Genomic DNA, 21,449 nt, shown 5'->3' with positions numbered 1-21,449 from the left:
TCGCATACCCCAGCTTGCTCTCCATGAGACACAGACACACAGACAAGAAGAGAAGTTTGGGGTCAGAGCACAGGGTCAGCCATTGTACAGCTCCCCTGGACCAGTTGGGGTTAAGGGCCTTGCTGAAGGGTCCAATGGAGGAGGATTCCTCTGCCAGCCACAGGATTTGAACGAGCAACCTGCCGGCCACAGGCACAGATCCTTAGCCACAGTGACACTGCTCCACCCCAATTCACATTCACAACACACAGTGTTTCCTCTTTGTACTTTTTAGCATGAAATTCATCTTTGCATGTTCCCTTGCAGCCAATACCCCATTAAAAAATAAAAACAAAAATTCGGAATCACGTACAATCGCTTTTGTAGCACACATGACTCAGAACTACTTACAGTACTGCTGAGTGGTGTAGCTTACTTGAGAACTAAGTTTTGTTTGGAATGTGTTGACACTGCTGATCATGTCGATGACATTTTTATTTTGTCCCTGCAGCTCAACATTCAGCTCATTCAGCAGTTCAGTCAAGTCTGTGAGGAATGTTAAATCCAGAAGCTACTGGTCATCCTCTAATTGGGCATATTAACCATGTTTAGATGACTTGAGAAACTCCTTAATGTCAGGCAAAAGCTGTCTGAACCTTGCCAAAAATGTTAGTTTTTGAAATCTCCAATCAGCAAGTCAGCAGCCACAGCAAATGCTTTTTTTATTACTTCTCGATCCCCGAATGACTTGTTGTGTTTAGCCAGGATGTGGCTCACACTGAACAATGCGATGATTGCCGCTTTCCCTCTTGTATTAGGCTTTGTGAAAACTGACTGCTGCTAGCTGAGATTTTAATTTTTCCTCCTTTCTTTTCCATAACTCACTATAAGCGGGAAAGTCCACATCATACGTTTTGTGTGCAGTTTTGAAATGTTTTTCTATATTTCCCTTTTTTACGTAGACGCTAGCATTGCAGATTTGAATGCAGTTGTACAAAAAATAATCATGCTCCCATTCCTTGTGGTAACGGTAAGTTTTCAGTCTCTTTACTTCATCATTTTTGCTCAAACACTACAACTATCAAATAGGCAATCAAACTTATCAAACTGCTGGTGAACTTGTCACGGCCAGTCTGTTTTGTTTCTCTGTGCACTATAGTGAATGTGGGGTTTGTGCGGCGATAACCAAGAGAATGTAGCACACACAACACTCTTTATTTACAGATCTCCTGTATCCTTTTTTTTTCAGTGTCAGCCAGCACTCAGGGAAGAGACTTTTACAACCCATTCGACAAGGGCTAAACACACACAAGGGCAGTAAAATGTATGACATTACATGCACAGATCTGAATGAATTTTTAGGCTATGGAAAAAAAGAAATAGTCAAATAGCCCATAAACGTTATTCCGATTGATCGACTGGCAAGATCGACTGGTTGGGAACCCCTGCTCTAGACTTACCCCTCCGTCTGTAATCCAAATACATTTTAAACCCCCACAAACCTGTGAACAGCCAATATGGCTAATTGCACCACATTTTCAAAACACCTTTCACAATCCAAATAGAAATTTCTGCACTCAAGCAAAAGTGTAGCCTAACCTTACCACCACTGGGATGGACCTTGGCCATTACTGTGGAAAAACAGATGTTAAATTCTATGATAGCTGCAAAATACTTGGATTAGAAATGTTACTTAACCTCTCATTTTAAAACACTGACTTCTTTTCTCCAGGTCATTCTTCTTTAATGGCTTCAGGATCCCTTCAGTGCTAACAGGTGCAAATGTTTAACGCATTTCAACAGACTACAGAAAAGCTCCCCACACATCTGCTATCAGTGGGGAGGAGAACAGAGTGATGAAGCTAATTCATAGATGGGAATTGTTAGGAGGCCATGATTGGTAAGGGCCTCGACCTGTTGGTAGCATGAGACTCATAATCTCAGGGTAGTGGATTAGTCTCCCACATTGGGTGTCAGGTCCTCCATGTTGGAGGTTGGACACAAGGCATTGTTCTGTAAAAAACGAATGTTATGGAAACAGCAGCAGGATGTTGCTGGACATGCCGGACATGCTGGAAGACATAAGGGGCAAACATCCATCTATCCATGATTGGTAAAGGCCAGGGGGAAATTTGGATAGGAAGCTGAAAAACACCCCTGCTTACCCTGGTGTCTTTTCACAGTGTAGTGTCCCCGTCACTATACTGGAACATTAGGACCCACACAGACCTCAGAGTGAGCGCCCACTACTAGCCCCACTAACACCTCTTCCAGCAGCAACCTTAGTTTTTCCCGGGAGGTCTCCCATCCAGGTACTAACCAGGCTCACACCTTTAGAATCTTTTTTTTTACAACATAAATCACTGAAAACACAAATTAAGCACAGGCACACAAGTACAACTGCTTTGCTTCACCAAGCCTTGGTATTTTAGGGTAAAGTTAAAAGAGCTGTGTAATTTTCATGCATTTCTAATGTTATTGCAAAATTAAAATACATATATAATTCTATCTTTCAATCTGTCATTATATATCTTAAATGTAAAGAATTGACCTCCTTCAAGGATTTTTGAAAAGGGTTTTCTGAAACTGCAGTTTCACCTGAGACACAGGTGGAGATGTAGTGTTCATTCATGAGCGAGTGTCCACTCTTCTCCTTCAGAGCAAGACTGGACATGGTCATTAGCGACGTCCCTGCTTTTGGACAGATTGGAGTGCCGTTTCAGAATCTTCTGCACGAAGTTAATGAATATTCAACAAGTTAAACGGTGTCACGGGAGTTGGTCCTGACTCTATAGTGCGTATTTTGGACCCTATGCAGACAGTATGATCCGGAAGAGACTGGAGAAGGACAACAGGGAAAACACAAAGAGGATGAGGCTAGGAAGACAGACAGGGGGGCGTGATGATGGTGATCCGGTGCTCAGGGGGCATGGCGAACAAGTCCAAACAGTCCAAAAAGGGAAACCCGGGCGCAATACAGGGTCCAGGTACTAGGATAGTCATCCAAGACAGACAAGGTTAAAATCCGGAACAGGAGCAGGGAACCAGGAAGATAAAAGCAGGATGAGCCCCGGTCTTAGCCAGTCAGGATGCCATGATGAAGCCTGTGCCGTAGGTTGTCTTCTGGACCTGCTAGTAGGTGGGCTTCCGGGCGTCCATCTTCCAATGCTGAGCCAGGAATAGCGGGAACGCCGGGCTTAAATAATAACAGGCAAAACAAGGGGCAGGTACACATAATAAACTAAAATATGAAAGGGTCGGAGCGCCCTTAAGAGGAGGGATGACGATCGTGACAAACTGTGTACAAAAATCCCTTTAACAGCATAATACCGTTCAATAATGGCTGCTTCTCAATTAATTCAGTTACACAGATCCGCACGTATTCGTTTTTCTTTGTGTGGGAGTTGGCGATAGTTCAAAGTGAGCAGATCGAACCCACTACAATGTGCATTTTTTCTTTGTTGCTAGGCAACAGCTTAATGAACAGGAACTTATGCAAGCCTACTGTATGTCTGTGTGAAATCACATTGCAGCCTGGCATTAATGACATGGAAAATCAAAGACAGGTCAAGTTAAAATAATATGCATGAAAACACTTTATATATAAGTTAAAAATAAACATTAAGCACATCTCATGGACCTCTCTAAATTCTGGGGCCCTCTTCAGGGATTAATCCTGCCCAGTTCCCCATTGAGAGACCCACTAAGTGGAGAATAGACCAGATTGTTTCCTTCCAGCTGTTTATTAGCAATTTATTTTACATTTAATTAATATTTCAATTAATCTCATCACATGGCCTGTTCTTCCCCCTCCTCTTGCTTCTCAGGGCTGTTCCACAGTATGAAGAATTAAGAGTGAATTACAAGTTGCTCCCAAATAGACAGGAAATCCAATGTCATGACACTCTGAGCCTCTTAACACAGAAACGTGAGGCAGGCAGGAGTCTTGACGAAATTACATATGGATGGAGATCATGAATAAAGGACTTAAAATAACTCATAGGAGCTCAACTCAAGATGATACAGGGCCTAAAAATCTCTCTGCATCAAACCTAGAGTGCCTGGGATTACTGGAGTCAGTGAGGAAACAATGAAATTACTGCTGTTGGATTAACATACTACTACAGAACAGTTCATACTGTATGTCCATTAAATTCTGCATTTAAGATTTGGACTCTTTTTAAGCTACCTCTTGTCCAGGGGGTGCTAATGTCAGAGCTGTTAGTGAACCTGCTGTATCTGAACACACAGCCCAATTACTGCTTTAACCAGAGTCCCCACGCTCCACTCCGTTCCAGCTGTGTTGAGTGGAATATGGGCTCAGCTGATTGTGTCTCATCCTCTGCTGCTTATAAAGCTACTCTCTTTCCAGTCCTGCTGTCCTGGGAGTTAATAATGCTAAACTGCTCATCTTGCACCTTGGCCTTGGACTAAGACAGAGTAGGAAATTAAAATTAATAAATGCATGCTCCCTCATTGTGAGAGCACTGGGAATAGACTGTAATTATAATTTACCAAATCTTCCCATAATATTTTCAGTAAATTAACATCAGATACCTCTAGAGGGAACACTCCCCATGGGCAGGAAAATAACTCTTCGAATATCAGAGACTGGCAGCACATTGATAGGGTGCCTTGGGTTCAATTCCAGACCAGGGCTGCTATCTGTGGGGAGGCATCCAAAGGTATGGGGTAGGTAAATTGGCTCTGGGAAAATTAGCCCTGCTATGAGTACGTGTGTATCTGTGTTTGTGTGTGTGTCCTGCGATGGACTGGTGTACTGAAATGGAAATCTAATAAGTAAATTGATTCTTAAAATGTAGAGAGCTTTAGGAAAATATATAACAAGGATGTAACTGCTGTGCTATGTGCAGATTTTTAGAAGACAGTGTGTCAACAAAGTACGCACTGTCTAGGTTACTTTTAGAAGACAGTGTATCAACACAGTATGTACTGTCTGGGTTATTAGATTAGCCGAAGGTAACTGATAAGCTTTGCAAAAAGTATATTGGTGCTTCTTCTTTCGTTTTTATGTTGTAATCTGTTTTGTCCTAAGGAAAGGAGAAGCAGCTGGATACTTAGAACAAAGTGTGATAGCACCCACCTCGTCAAGGGCATGGGATGTTTTAATAATGTTTATCTCTGCTGCTTGAAGAAGGGAGTATGAGAAACTATTTGAATAACTGCTCTTCTTTGCTTAAAGCAGAAACCTATAAGGAATGGAAAATTACTGCTTTGCCTGTCCTTGAAGTGTTGCATCAGCTTAAAAAAGATATAAAACAAGGGCTCTCCCTGCTTGTTTTTGAATCAGCTTTCACTTCTTTGCACAGACGGGGTGATGGCTTTTTCCCATATTGTAATATGAATAAAGACCTTACTGAGTTAATACCTCTCCTGGCTCTTCTTCGATAAAATTCCACGATAGTACCTTCTATTGTGTATCTTTCCTTGTGCTTGCCAGGATAGAGTCTGGCTCCCCTGATACCCTGAATTAAAAGTAGTATTTAGAAAATGGATGGATTAATACCTTAAATCAGAGCTACAGTATGAAGGCATTTGGAAGAGTTGCTAACAGTACATGGTGAGCAACCCCTGGTTCTTACTAAACTGAAATATTATGAAAGTGGCCAAAGGGCTGCTAAACATCTAGATTTCAAAAGAACAAAGAACATTGTTCAGGAACAGAATTTGTTAAAGAACAATGTTTTTTTTAAAAATCAGGCATTATTATAAATACAAGATAAAAGTCAAAACAACCGATTACTAGAAGAACCAAAATAGTTCAAGATTATTTGCCAAATTCTATCAAGATTTACACAGTACAAATGATGTAAAGGGTATGGTTGGTAAAACTGAATCATACTTTTAAAAATGTAATTAACTTGGAGTATAAGAAGATCAGAATAACATCCCTATTCCTCCGATAACTAAAGATGACTTTAAAACTACAATTAAAAACCTTAAGATAGGCAAATGCTTAGGCAAGTGATGAATATACAACTGAATTCTATAAAGTTCTCTAAATTCTGCAGGAAGAGCTAACTCCCACTCTGTTTACGGTGTGTATAACTAACCTCCTCACTTTTTAGCACTGTCTGCCACTTACAATCTGTATTTTGGAACACATTTTTCTAAGCATATGTTATGACCCCACGTGTCTAGGGGTAAAAGGGTGTAACATTTAGGATGGATTTGGATGCAGGTGGGTTTCTGGTGAGGGACTTAGGAAGTGTGATAACAAGGTTGATGCAAAAGAGATTTATTTTAAAGTGAATAAGTGACTGGTACAATTACAGGACACAATAACACACAGGTAAAGGGAACTAGAGTGGTGCCAAAGGAAAGAAAACAACAAATAAAATGGAGCTGGCTAATAAAGTGAGGGAAAGCTGACCTAACTACCAAAACAAAACCCGAAACACGCAGTCTTCAGCGTCTTCAAACCCTCAGCTATACCTTCACTAACTACCCAAAACCATACAAGACAAAGGCCAACTACGTGTGCACAACGTACCTGACAACCTAAACTAACCTTTACACAAAAGTTCACACAAATACACAAGTGTCCTAGGAATACAAATAAGGGAAAACGAGAGTAGACAAGGAATAGGGTACAAAAGAGCACAGAGGTTGATATAATACGTTTGGGCAAGGTAATAGCGAAGTAAAGATAATACAAACAAACAAAAGTAAAAAAATTGTGAAAAACTGGAATTTTGGGGAAACGGTATAATTAAAGGCACGTGAATTCTTTGACACAGCTTTGGTGAAAAATTAATAATCCAAACACACTTCGTTGAACAAATATGTATTATTAATGATAAGACATACACTACACACAGCAGAACACAAGTTACTATGTTTACACTATGTACAAACAAGGCATTTCAGAGGCCTAACATCCTAATCACCCAGAGAAACCCCAGACTTCTACTAAGTATTACTTTTAATGCCTACAGAGGCCACATGAAAGATAAGCTACCTTCTTAATAAATGCAATACAACCTGCAGTTAAATCTCTCTCTGCACCTCAGTGCCACAAAATAATTGGGACCCTACCTCTCTATTCTAAAAATGCACCCTAAACAGGAAAGTCTGAGGTATCTTTTACCCAGGAAACCCAAGTTCCCTAGAAACACAGAATAGCATGCTTTCTCTAGTGTAGCGGTGAGGCTTATTAATAAGACAGAATTAAGTGCTGCTGTGCTTTCCTAAATGAGGCCCCATCTCTCTCTTCATCTCTGTGGCGCAGCCACAGAGAAACTATTCATGCAGGCTGATTTAAAGATGTTTTCCTTTGATAAGGGACAGCTCCCAAATGGGGATGCACTTAGCTAAGCCTGGCTATCATCCATTGGCGCCTATCTATTTAGGGAGTGCCAGATGGACATCTGGACTGCATTCCTAGGTGTCAGGAGTAAATGGCTCATATCTCACCTTGATCAACCAATCAGGAACTGGTAGGGCCAAGTAACCCACGTGGGTCTCTGATGCCCATGAAACTTTCAGCCAATGAACGAGCTGAAGTTCCTCCAGGTAAAACAGGCAACACAGAGAGCCTGAAGAGAATCTCAAAGGAGAACTCAAAGGAGAATTCCAGGGGTGCGAGACAATTCCAGGCCAGGACAGCCCAGGAGCAGAAAGGCTCCCAAGGGCAGGATTTTCTCGCAGCGCGCCTCTTGACCATCCTGAGACTCAGCCCGGACAACCACGGAACGGCCAGTGTGTCCGAGTGCACTTTCCTTTGTTCTAAGAGTCGAGAGCAGAGGTTGCCAGAGAGTAACCAGAGGATCCACCCGAGGTTAGCATCAGCAGCAAGCCTCGTGAACAGGTCGGAACTGTGGACAGCTGAATCAGTATTCAGAACTAGCGCTTCATCAGGAACGAACCGGTCCTCTTCCTGACTTGCTGGGACCCACAGTCATCTTTTCTCCTGTGCACAAACTTTACGAGTTAAAGCCAACACTAACTAGCCGGTCAGTGAGCATCAGCAGTGCACCGTCGCAACCTGCACAGCACAGCCTGGCACGGAGCCAGAGAGCCCGCAGGAGATCTGAATTCCTAGAGATTGGATGAGTATTCAACTTCACTGCATTACAGCTCGAGAATTCAATTGTTATCCCAACCAGTTGATATCAATTTAATTCCTAAGAGTTATGTACTTGTTTTGAGTATCCAATGTAGAAGTTATAACCAAGTTCATTTACGAAACGGTCTAAATGAATGATATAACGTATGTCCTGTTGATATACAGATGCAGCCATTCAAAATGGGTGGGGTATTTCGCTGTATACCCCGGTGGACGTGTCGCAGTATCACGCAGTATCACAGGGTAAATCGCGTCATTTGACGTCATGCCGGAAAGTATCCGGCATCACCTTGTAAAACCGCCAGGAGGAGCCAATAAAGCTTAACCTCTCATGTACAGCATTTGAGCTTTTAAATTTAAATTGTGTATTACAGCATGTTAATCATCAGTCAATAAAAAGTTGGTATATTTTATGAAAGCAAGATTGCTCAGTTGGACAAAAGTACACAACCTACCTTTATCAGAAATATTTATGCATCAAAGCCTTTACCGAAGATATTACTAATAGTATTAATAATGAATGACTTTGGACAAGCTGTAAACTCAAAGTATAATTTCTTTAGCACATTTGTACAAGCACTTGGAATCTGTCCAAGCCCTACTTTGTCAGGCATTTTCTTTTACTGCAACGGACATAAAAACTCCCTTGCTTTTAACAGAGCGTTTCATAATTTCTCACTACGAAAATTATTTAAACTGCGACACTTATCATTCAACCAGAGCTCGAAATATCACAAGGATCCTCTAGAGCACAGCAAAGACTGTATTAAAAGAATCGCATATCTAAACAAATTAATAACGATATAATTATATTCATGTACTGTCTGGCGGAATAAACTGAAGAGGTTAGTTAATGTGACACGGAATTACTTTCCACCCCCTCTACATTCTCAGAGTAGAACAGACTAACCTTCTAAAGACGGTCCACCCCCCACGGACAGGAAAAGTGCCCACAGGCACTTAAACTTAATATGGTCAGTAACAGTAAACAGTAACATGGTCAGAAGGAGCACGTACAAACGTTTCCGAAATAACCACATGTAAGACTCTGATGCTTAAAATGTTTAGGGAGAAAGTGGAATACTGGTGTGTATTTTTTCTTTGAACTACCAATACCAGCCATATACAGTCTGTAATGTAGGGATTTCTATATGTTTTTATTTAGTGGTTACATTAGTGACAAAGGCTAAACTTTTAGCTTCAGTAACACGTACATATCTCCCCTTTATATAAAATGACATGGTTGAAAATCATTCTTCCATAAGAATCAGTATGGCTCAGAGATTAAATAAAACTTCACTCGCACCAAACAAATGTATATTTCTAAATATCACAACATGAATTTAAGTCATTTTAATAACAATGAATAGTCACCTAGGTGTTACAATATAAACATCTATATTGATTTAAATCGCGTTTTGATTTAAATCGCAAACGCGGGTTTAAATATATGTGTTTTTTGATTCACAATCAGACAAATGCAACATAAATTGATATCTTTGTCTTCAGCTTTCAGCATAGCTTTCTCCCCGTTTAGATTTATTTTTCTTAACTAGTATACTTTAGATCTTTTTTTCTGAACCGGGGAAGATCTGATCATGTTTCTCTATAACAATAATAAAAAACATTATTTTACATATCACCTTTATGTGATATCACCTTAAGGACAGCACATACAGTACAAGGGTTACTTGCACAATGGACTACGCAAAGAAATTTAAAATAGTCTTCTTTAGGTGTGAGGACAGGAGTGGATTGCAGAAGGCATAATCAGCAAATTAGGAAAACAAAGAACAGGACAGGTGAGACGTTTATCCAGAGAGCGAGTGATCAGAAAAAGGAACAGCTGTTACGCCCAGGTTTTACGCTCTCTCTCTGCTGAATGAATAAAAGCATTTTATTAAAAACACGTTTGCGCTTGTCTGGGTATTTACTTTGTAAATACTTTGGTCCCTTTTAACTGTTTTTCGATCTACTGTATTGTTTTCAGATGCCACTTTTAAAGGTGATATGTAAAATAAAGTTTGTTATTATTGTTATAGAGAAACATGATCAGATTTTCCCTGGTTCAGAAAAAAGACAATTAAAATCTGTAATCTTTGCACTTGTACAGTATGTCATCGGAAAATACAATCAGTTTCTGCTTTGTGTAAGGATGGTGTCAAAAAGTAATCTAAGTGGTGAAAAAGCTGTGCTCCTCAAAGCGCTTTACAGGATAAAAACAATAACAACAATAGTGGCTGGGCAAACGATTTTTTTTTATAGAAATACAAAATGAGATACTGTATAATGATGTGCATGAACAAAGTTATACTGCTATTTTCCTTAGATACGCGATTAAAAAAAAAAATTTTTTTGAATCCCCGGCGGAACACATTCCATAAGAATCAGCGCTTTTATACAGTATATCGCCTTTAAACACATATATTTAAACACGCGTTTACGATTTAAATCAAAACGCGATTCAAATCAATATAAATGTTTATTTTGTAACGCATAGGTGACTATTCATTGTTATTAAAAAGACTTAAATCCGATCATGTTGTGATATTTAGAAATATAAATTTGTTTGGTGCGAGTGAGGTTTTATTTAATCTCTGACCAAGGGAAACGTTTCATTTTTTCAAAGAAATGTTTGTTAAAAAATAAAGTCATAGTTCCATGGGATTTAATCACAGACCGTGTGACATGGGAGTCAGGAAACTAACACACAGCGCCACCGGCGCAGTCACATGCAGAGTGCTGAAAAAGCACTACAGAAACATTATCGACAGACAATGTACAGATTTGATAAAGCTATAAAATAATGTAATTAGGCACAGAACAAGTTTACAGCACAGTACAATAATAAATGCTGACCATGACTTTAGAAGCATAAATTACCTTACACTCAATTTAAACACAAGCTGTCTTTAGCCCTCTAAACTGGTTCATACAGAAATGTAGAGAACCAGGCTCAGAACACACAGCTTCATTAGCGAATACATATGCAGGACAACTAGAGAAGACGTTTTACAGAGGATGGATTTTTAGAAACATCCCATCAGTGACATCACTGAAGTCAACTTCTACTGTAGGTAACTGTTGTGTGGATAGTTTCACAAGAATCAGACAAAGGTTTAAGCATCGCTTGTTCTAGATAAAACTGCAAAAAAAAAACAACAACCCATAATGTACTTCTTTCCGGCTCTGTTTGCCCAAATCATATATTCACAACGTGAAATTAGAAAATAATATTACGTAACCAAAATCCGCAATATGGAAACAGAACCTGTGTAATTGTTGACAGATGATGTTCTCGTAACATTTTTACAAGACGAACTACAACATTTAAAAAATGACTTGTATGTACTTGATATCTCTAATCAATCCATGGCGATATAGTTAAAGCAGTCCCCGCACAAAACGAAACTAAAACGCCCTGGGCATACCGTTTCGCACTTCTTATCAGTTGCTCAAAAGTAATTTGACCGTATGAAATGCATAATATAAACCTAGACACATATACAGTACGTGAGCAGTATTTACGTAGTATCGGTGTCAAGACATACCTCTCAAATACTTTAAATCAAGTTAAAAATATCTCAAGACCGATTCTGGTCATAATGAAACCATGTTTCGTGTATGTTTTCGTTAAAGTACCGAGACCAGCCATATACTGTATGTTTATGTTCCAAAATTAATATCGTTTATGGCCTTCACACGCATTGCAGTATGCTCCTATTCTTTTTATGCTCAGGCACTAAGATTTCCCTTCAGTGGTAAAATTCCATATAAATATTCAATACTTTAACGGCCACAGTTAAGACATTAAATATACATATACATACTGTATACAGTACAGTTTGCATACGGTAATATGTTTATGTTCCTAAATCAATCTCTTTTATGAGCATGTGAAAGGCATGGTGAATTGCTTCTCAAAAATTACTGTACTTTGCATGATTGGAAAAAAATGCGTGATTGCGAAATGCTGTGGTGTTACTTTTACAAAGACGGTCAATGAAAAAAAGAATGTGGACCAGGGCAATACTTTGAGTTTACAGCTTGTCCAAGGTCATTTATTATTAATACTATTAGTAATATCTTCGTTAAAGACTTTGATGGCTACAGCTCAAACATGAAAGGTTGAGCTTTATTAGCTCCACCTTGCGGAAATTCCAGATACTATTATTTTGCTAGCGGTATTTACTGGTAACTTGCGGTATTTACCGGTAACTCGCGGTAGACTGCGTACAGCGTACCGGAAAATAATGCGGTATCGCCTGCGCATTTTGAATGGCTGCATCTGTATAGTTGAAATCTGAGCCTAAATAAAAAGAAAAAGCATTTTCAGAGAGCAATTACGCTGTGTTTATGTAGAATAAGTGATTAGGTTTGAGCAATATAATTACTTATTCGTTTAAAACGCTATATAAAATAAAGTTTATTATTAATTTGCTGGACAGAGCGGTGAACATTATTATGCATAAGACAAAGATAACGATCCTGATCAGTTTAGAAATCTGTGTACGCTGTAAGGTTTTTACTTCTTAAACTTTTAAAATACACGTTTCGAATAGAAAGAAATCCTCTTCCTGGTACAGTACTGTATGTATAGCAAACCAGCACGTCTTTTTGCTCCAATTAGAGGGGTGTCAGATGGTGTCAGCCAATCACCATTTTGAAGCCCTACCATAATCTCTGGTATGGGGAGACCCCAGAATTCTGTCCCATAGTTTAGACAGATGATAGATACTTTTATTGATCCCATGAGGGAAATAAAGTAAATCATTTTCATTTTAGGAAATTATTAAACGCTCGGTTAAAAGCAAAGGAGATTGTCTGTTATAGTGGACATAAAAACAAGAGTTCGCTGGCATTATATCCTAGAAGACACAGACCGGCGCCAGACCGGGAATATGCCCGCAGCGTAAAAGAAAATGCCTGTTGAACTAGGGATTGGACAGTTTCCAAGTGCTTGTACAATCGATGGAAATGTTCAAATAAATGTGCAAAAGAAATAAACAAAATAATCATTTCAGGAGGAAAAAGGTCAAACCTACTCCTGTCTACATCCATGGGAGTGGCGTGGAGATGGTGGACTCGTACAAGTACCTGGGAGTGCACATCGACGATAGACTGGAATGGTCTAAGAACATCGAGGCCATCTATAAGAACGGACAGAGCCGACTTTACTTCTTGAGGAGGCTCAGGTCCTTCAATGTGTGTAGTAAGATGCTACACATGTTTTATCAGTCGGTGGTAGCGAGTGCCATTTTCTACGCAGTGGTGTGCTGGGGCTCTGGGATTAGAGCAGTAGATTCCAAAAGGCTGAACAAGCTCATCAGGAGAGCGAGCTCTGTCATTGGGTCTGACCTGGACCCCTTGGAGGTAGTGGCTGAGAGGAGAATGATGTCCAAACTGGAGGCCATCATGGACAACTTCTCCCATCCCCTCTATGACAGGCTTGCAGGAATGAAGAGCACGTTCAGCAATAGACTGATTCACCCACGGTGCGACAGGGAGCGCTACAGGAGGTCATTCTTGCCGTCTGCCATAAGACTGTACAACGCATCCACCTTGCGTCTTGGCAGAGGCAACAGCGACAGTGACCTGTTTCTGGACTAAACGCATATACACATATACTGCTACATCTGTTCTCTTTCTTTTTCTTTTTCTTTTTCCCGTTTACAACCACTTTTGTGCAATATATGCCAGGGACCTGTGCAATACATTTATATTTATATTTATATCTATGGTTACATCTATATTTATATTCATACGTGTGATACGATTTTCTGTGTACTGTGCTGTTCTAGTTTCCTCTTGTGTGTCCGGACTGTGAGTAACTCTTGTATTGTATTGTATGTATTGTACTATTAGTATATAATTCGTTACACTGTGGCTGTGTTGTGTGTGTTAAGCTGCTGTTGCACTGCAATTTCCCTCACGGGATCAATAAAGTATCTATCTATCTATTTATTTTTTTATCATATTGGCTAGCTAATGTCCTCTCTTTGCTAGTTAGTGGCTGTGTTTCTGCGTTGGGTAGCAACGGGTGACTGTTCTGAGGCGGAAGATGTAAACAGCTTAATTTTCATGTTAAATAATTTTTTTTTAATTGAAATTCATTCTATACAGCAATCGCATATTTGGGTACCGTTTCATAAAACTTTCATGCTTAAAATGTTTAGGGAGAAATGAAAGACTGGTGTGTATTTTTTCTTTAAACTATCAAGACCAGCCATACATAGTACAGTTTATGTACATACAGTAATGTTTATGTTCCTAAATTAATACCGTTTATGACCTTCAGATGCGTTATGCTCCTCTTCTTTTTATGCTCAGCTACTAAAATTTCCCTTTAGTGGTAAAATTCCATATAAATATTCAAAACTAAGCGGATTAAAATGTGCACAGTAAAGACATTAAATGATTAAATCTTTTCACTACCAACCAATGCACCACGAGTGCCCCTGTCGGTCATTTTGGCCAGCCAATCACTTACCGCGGTACCCTACAGTGCCCCATGGTGGCTTGTGGGTAGATTACTGTACCACGGGTTTGTACCGCGCATTTTGAATGGCTGCATCTGTATGTAACTCTTCGTAACTGAATGAATATATATCTTTTGTATTCTGATAACCCTCACGATAAGATCTGATAGGTTTACATTCATATTTTATGTATTAATAAATGTATTCTTGTGTATTAGTACCTGTGTGTGTGCGTTGTTTGAGTTATACCGCATGGTTGGATTCTAAAGCCATTAAAAGAATCATTTTGTGACTTACTGCTACAATTAATAATTGTCCCAGTAAATGCCCAAAACCCTACAGAACTGGTGCCTCGTGAGAGCACACTACACTAGCAAGGTTCAAATACTTAGCTCCAGTCAGGTTTTGTTTGGATGATCATGAAGTAGAGGCTCTCGCCTGTTGCAAGCAAGATTCAACTCCTCTCTTGTGGTCTCTCCTCTCTTCTTTCCTGCTTCTCCTCTTCTTGTCCTTCTCCCTCTCCCTGTCCTCTCTCTTCTTGCTGTCTCTCGCCTCTTCTCTCCTCTCTGTGGTCTTATAAGATGTGATTCTGTACTGTAGACAATCATTAACCCATGGCTTTATTACCTAGGTATAACAAGGTCAACTTTACATTTGTTTTTTATTATTTCAAAAACAAAAACGCACCATAGGGCAACCTTCTTCAGAGCAGGAAAAGAAACTACTTGAGTATCGGAGTTGTCACAAGTATTCAGCATCTCACTCTTCACCTCTACAAACAAAATGCTTTAAATGGGAAGAAATTTAATCACTGTTATGTGAATGCTGTGAGAACATTAATTAATGTCAAATATTGGCAAATTAAATATGAAACTATTTACACCATGTTTAAATCCCTGGTACATAGTTATTCAATTAAGCCTCATATTCCTGCTGTGTCTGAGCACACAAAGCCAAGCACTGCTTTAACCAGACTCTTGACACTCCTTTCCAGCTGTGTTGAGTAGAATAAGGATTCAGCTGGTCTCATCCTCTGCTCCGTATTAAGCTGTTCTTTCTCCAGTCCTGCTGTCCTGGGAGTGTAATTGCTAAACTGCTCATCTTGCTTTGTCAAAACACACAGCACCAAGCCTGTGTTTCCAGCACTGACTGGCTAAAAGTACTGCTGAACCCAGGAAGACAATTTTCATAGAAGAGACACTTTGCATTGGCAGCTGAAATTGAAATCTAATAAGTAAATCGATTCTTAAAATGTAGAGAGCTATGCAAAAAATATATTGGTTCTTTTAGAAAATATATTTCAAGGATGTAACTGCTGTGCTACAGTACATGCAGATTTTTAGAAAACAGTGCGTCAACAAAGTACACTGTTTAGGTTACTTTAGAAGACAATGTACCAAAACAATATATGTTGTCTGGGTCGTTAGATTAGCCTAAAGTAACTGATAAGCTTTGAATAACAAATCTAGTGGTGCTTCTTCTTTCGTTTTATGATGTAATCTGTTTTGTCTTAGGGAAAGGGGAAGTTTTAGAAGGGACAAAGTGCTGAGCTTTCTCTTACAGCGCAACATCTTATAAAAACCCTGTACTGCTTGTAACAAATTGAGTCTCTGGTTGCACTTTGTGAAGTGGCAGCAGGGCTCGCAATATTGCAATATTGAAATAAAGACCTTACTCAGGTGAGAACTCTCCCTTGTGGCTTCCTTGATAGTTATATTTCCATGACACAGCACATGCTTCAGTGCTCTGGGAGTGTTTATAGCTCTGTGAGTTTAACACTTCATGACTAAGAGCTGCACTTCATGGCAACAGAACCCACAGCAACAATGACTTTCATCACCATCTTTATCTGGACACTCCTCATCTGGGTTCAGGGTATGAATGGGTTTGAAATGATTTTAGAAATAAGTTATCTAAAATGAACAGAGTATAGCATGAAAACAGTGAAATCATAAAAAGTACCTTATAAAATAATTTTAGTTTTTTCCTCCTCATAGGTTGTTTTATCTTTCCTTTTCAGAATCCAGTGGACAGATTACTGTGACTCAGACTCCAGTAATATCTACTGCTCCTGGACAGACACTCACTCTGAGCTGTAAGACCAGTTCTGCAGTGTACATTTATAACTCTAAACACTTACTAGCCTGGTATCAACAGAAAACTGGAGAAGCTCCTAAACTCCTGATCTATGGAGAAACTACCCCTCAGACTGGGATCCCAGAGCGTTTCAGTGGCAGTGGATCTGGGACTGACTTCACTCTGACCATCACAGGAGTCCAGGCTGAAGATGCAGCAGATTATTACTGTCTGGCTCATTCTACTAGTGGCCTGTTCACACAGTGTTACACACCCGTACAAAAACCTCCCTCAGCAGGACTGCACAGCAACTGCACTGCTGCAGCTGGGACCTCCTGCAGGTGCTGAGGGTGAAGGGAAAGACACAGGACACAGCCTGTGGAGGGGCTCAGTTGCACACAAACTCACTGGAAATCTCAGACAATTATTTAAATTCAGTTAGGTTAGTGTTGCCGTTTCTTGATGGAACTGTTTTTTTCCACTAAAATTATTGAAAACATGTAGAGATTATACACTAAATTCCTCCCCCAGTAGAAGAATCCACTTTAAAAACCCATCATTCATCCAGTTTAACGTCATTTGTTCTCCACTTTGTGTATCAAAGTCAGTTCATAAACTTTAAAGAAATTGGAATAAGGATATTTTTGTTCTTTTAAAAATCATCTTGAAGATAATTATGACAAGTGACCTGCATGTTTCAACCACTTCTTGTTGATTCAGAACGTTTTCCACAAAGCCTAATGCATTAAAAAATCACCTTAGATCACCAGTTTCTAGATACCAGTGTTTCATTCTGATCAGGTGGTATTAAAGTAGGAGACTTGTTACTAATTTAAAGATCGGTATGGGGAAAAAAATTCTTTCACTCCACAGGGACAGTAGTCCAGCTACACTTCACTTGTATCTAAATATCTCACAGTCATAACATCTGTTGTGCGACTAGTGAAGGTCCGACAGCCTGTCCACACAATACAGGCTGATACTGACCTGCAGTCAGCACTGGAGGGCACCGTTTAAGCAGCTTTCACACACATCTAAGTCTTTGTGGCTGCACTGTGAAATTTTCTAATGTTTAAGCATAAGTTGACTCAGGTTTTAATGCCTTTTGCAATACTAAGATTTTGCATTATCTCAGATTTTATTAATATTACATCACCTGGACATTTTACAAACATCAACATGACACTATATAGTAAGTCTGCAGATGAGTATTGCAGTTATCATGTTAAAGCCCGCACAGTCAAAGATAGACATGACATTATACAATAGTGAAGTGCATGTTTCCTTAAAAATAAAATGTTTTCTTAAAATTTGATCCTGCTGTTTCTAATTCCTGATGGCAAACTGAACTGAAAGACCAACAGCTATTTTCATGCCCGATCACTCATCCCAAGAGCAAATACACAACTTCTCTCAGTGAAAGAAGCTGTTAGTCTGTCTAGTGTCTGGAATGTGTGGGATGTGAGAGTGTATTTGGGTTTTGTATAGATGTTTACAAGTGTCTATAACTTTGTGTTGTGTGTCTGTGTTGTAGATGGTCTTTTTCTCTTATTCTTGTACTGGTAGAACTAAATTTTTTTAAATACTAACACCACCATCAGTTTAATATATTGCTTTCTTATTAGTTATAAATCAGTTTTAGGTATGCATCACTGTAGATATTATACATCTATGGGGTAGTACTCAACACAGTATTGTCTCCCTGTAACTGCTGTGCTTTTCTTTAAAAGCTGCTCTGACACTCAGAGAGTGGAGAAGCTCATTTCAGGTGTATGAGAATGCCAGACTTGCAATCAACTCTTCCAGTTCTTCCACATGACAGATGAGTGCTGCTGCTGTTGCTTCTCCTACAGTAACTACAGTAACTCTGCTCACTCACACTCTCACAGTAAATCCACTCACACACACTCTCCTATAGTAACTCTGCTCACTCACACTCTTCTCCTACAGTAAATCTGCCCACTCACACTCTTCTCCTACAGTAACTCTGCCCACTCACACTCTTCTCCTATAGTAACTCTGCTCACTCACACTCTTCTCCTGCAGTAAGTCTGCTCACTCACACTCTTCTCCTACAGTAAATCTGCCCACTCACACTCTTCTCCTACAGTAACTCGGCTCACCCACAGACTTCTCACCCAGTTTAGACTGTCCCCGGGATATTTTTGGCTATGAAATTACAAGATGTGGAGAGAAACTGAAGCTGCTGCTGGGAGGATTTGCATAGAGAGGATGAGCCCTGCAGCTGGACCAGGGCAGGACAGCCCAGATGGAGAAGAGTCTCCAGGGGCTCCTCTCCTTCTAACACTGCTGTCTACATCATAACACAAAAGCTGGGTTTAACTCTCTTCTACCTGCTCTGGGGGTCTGTCACTCTCTCTGGAACCTAGAACAGCTTATAGGCCCTTTTAAAGACTCTAGACAATTATTAATATTCATGTGCACCAATTACTCTACTGCAGATTAACTAAACAAAGACACACTTAGATGGAGACTGAAAGAAACATTGAATCTGTTCACTGGTTAGAAGCTGCTGTCCAGGGTTTGACTGCTGACTTTTCAGCTCACTGTATATACTCTGCAGCTGATAGTTTGTGCTCTGTCCTGTCATCTTTGAGAAGATTGATAAGACTGACAGGACAGGCGATCTACATTCTTAGTCTTGTTTAGACCAAATACTGGGGTCTGTTACAATTTACATTACATTACATTATAAGTACATTACAATTCTGTACTCAAGGGCTCAAATTGAGGGCTTGGCTTCAAGGGAATATTTCCCAACAAATAACAATTAATTATTGTCAATTAATAATTATTGATAACCATCAATAATAAATTCCATTGTTATTTCGCGTAAAAAGGAAACACCTCAAAATTACATCAAATTTAATTTAATGCAACACTTTTAGATGAATAACAATTCAATTAAAAGGACAGTGAAGAGAAAGCCAATGGGTTAAGGTCTCAGGAGGATTCTGGTCTTGTACCCTTGACCAAAAGTGTTTATCTAATTCACACCCTGCTATATTAACAAGTCTCTTGGTTATCATTGCAAATAGAATTTATTCTCAATTTACTCAATTTAAGAAATTAAGAAAGCAATGTTAAGAAAATGTTTCTTGTGGATGAAGTAAAAAAAGATGTCTTTGCAACTTTACAAAATTACGTTTCCCAACCAAGACTAGAATCAGCACTCCCAACAGCCAGTCCTTTAAGCTATAAAAAGCCCCAGTCTGATCTCCGAGTGTCAGGGACTAGAATGCTGTGCATGCTTTGGAAAACCAGGTGAAGGCATGTTATCTATCTATCCATTTTCTAACCGCTTCTGTCCAATACAGGACAAAAGTATTCCCCGCTGGGAAGTCAGAGCCTATCCCAGCAAGCAACAGGCACATGTCAGGATACATCCAGTTTAACGTCATTTGTTCTCCACTTTGTGTATCAAAGTCAGTTCATAAACTTTAAAGAAATTGGAATAAGGATATTTTTGTATGAGGAGAGATCTTGGGAGGCTGGGTTGCAGTGTAGCTCAAGCCAGAGGGCAGGGTCACAGCCAGGAGCTGTGATTTCCCTGTTTCTGACTGCAATAGACTGACAGACACATTGACCTGAAGAAGACTCCATAGCCGAAACGTTGTGTTTTCTTTCTTCTTTTTTTCAGCATGGAATAAACCTACAGATGCAGCCATTCAAAATGCACGGTTCAAACCCGTACCGTGGGCATCTAGGCATGCGCCACCACGCCCTGCCGCGGTACGTGATTGGCTGGCCAAAATGACCAACAGGGGCACTCATGGTGCGTTGGTTGGTCGTGGAAAGATTTAAAAATTTAATCTCTTTACTGTGCACGTTTTAATCCACTTAGTATTGAATATTTATATGGAATTTTACCACTAAAGGGAAATTTTAGTAGCTGAGCATAAAAAGAATAGGAGCATAACGCATCTAAAGGACATAAACAATATTAATTTAGGAACATAAACATATTATGTAAACTGTAGAAAAAATACACACCAGTATTCCATTTCTCCCTAAACATTTAAAGCATCAAAGTCTTACATGTGGTTATTTCGGAAACGTTTTTAAGTGCTCCTTGCTCCTTCAGACCATGTCACTGTACATTTAAAAGCATTCTTTTAGAATTTGATTAATATGGAATCGTGTGATCGCTTAAGAACCTGACTTGTAATCCTGAGGTTGAGTGTTCAAACCCAGCTGTTGCCATCAGTTTTCTTTTAAAAAATAAAACTTTCTTTGAAAAACTAAAATAGTTAATATTATTGGCATTATATTGACATTTTTTATATTTCTAAATATCACAACATGTTCGTACTGTATGTACACAGCGGTAGGGCGCAAATTCACGGGATCCCTATTAATAAAGGGTATTAAGGGTATTAAGATCCCTTTAGATCTCCCTTCAGATTTAAAAGGTTATTAATAATATCTTCGGTGTCGCATCTTCCCAGTTTAGCTGATCTTTTGCTGCCTACACATGCTTACACAGCTCCCTGGGTAAACTATAATGCTTGACTGAGAAAGCTTTAGAGAACTTAACATAACTTAACTTAACAAATTGTAAATACGATGTTTACATTGGCGTTATTAATTTTTCACTTGAGTGTATGGAGGAGTGTCAGCTGTCAATGAGAGCAGACCCCCCCCCCCCCCCCCTTAGGCTGGGCAAACAATTTTTCTAATTTTTAAAAAAGAAATAAAAAAATAGATATAATGATATAAACATTTACTGTAATACAATACTGTTACATTTCGGCTGTGAATCCTTCTTCATGTGTGAGGGTGAAACGCTTGGAGTTTGTAATGTA

The 21,449-nt window shown here is 39.4% G+C and overlaps 2 long non-coding RNA genes across 2 annotated transcripts; both read left to right on the top strand.

The window, feature by feature from the left end:
• The first annotated feature begins 513 nt into the window (after positions 1 to 513).
• LOC148647043 (uncharacterized) lies at positions 514 to 4,972 on the top strand. Its single transcript, XR_015927719.1, has 2 exons — positions 514 to 2,214; positions 2,639 to 4,972. It is a non-coding gene; the product is annotated as an uncharacterized LOC148647043 (long non-coding RNA).
• A 10,829-nt stretch (positions 4,973 to 15,801) lies between these two features.
• Positions 15,802 to 17,259, top strand: LOC148647042 (uncharacterized). The gene is made up of 2 exons (XR_015927588.1): positions 15,802 to 16,226; positions 16,568 to 17,259. It is a non-coding gene; the product is annotated as an uncharacterized LOC148647042 (long non-coding RNA).
• Positions 17,260 to 21,449: the final 4,190 nt, after the last annotated feature.

The sequence above is a fragment of the Lepisosteus platostomus genome, chromosome 16, assembly GCF_059453375.1.
Source record: "Lepisosteus platostomus isolate fLepPlt1 chromosome 16, fLepPlt1.hap1, whole genome shotgun sequence".
Lineage (NCBI taxonomy): Eukaryota > Metazoa > Chordata > Actinopteri > Semionotiformes > Lepisosteidae > Lepisosteus > Lepisosteus platostomus.
Note: the sequence above shows the minus strand (reverse complement) of the source record. Positions and strands in the feature narration are given on the sequence as shown.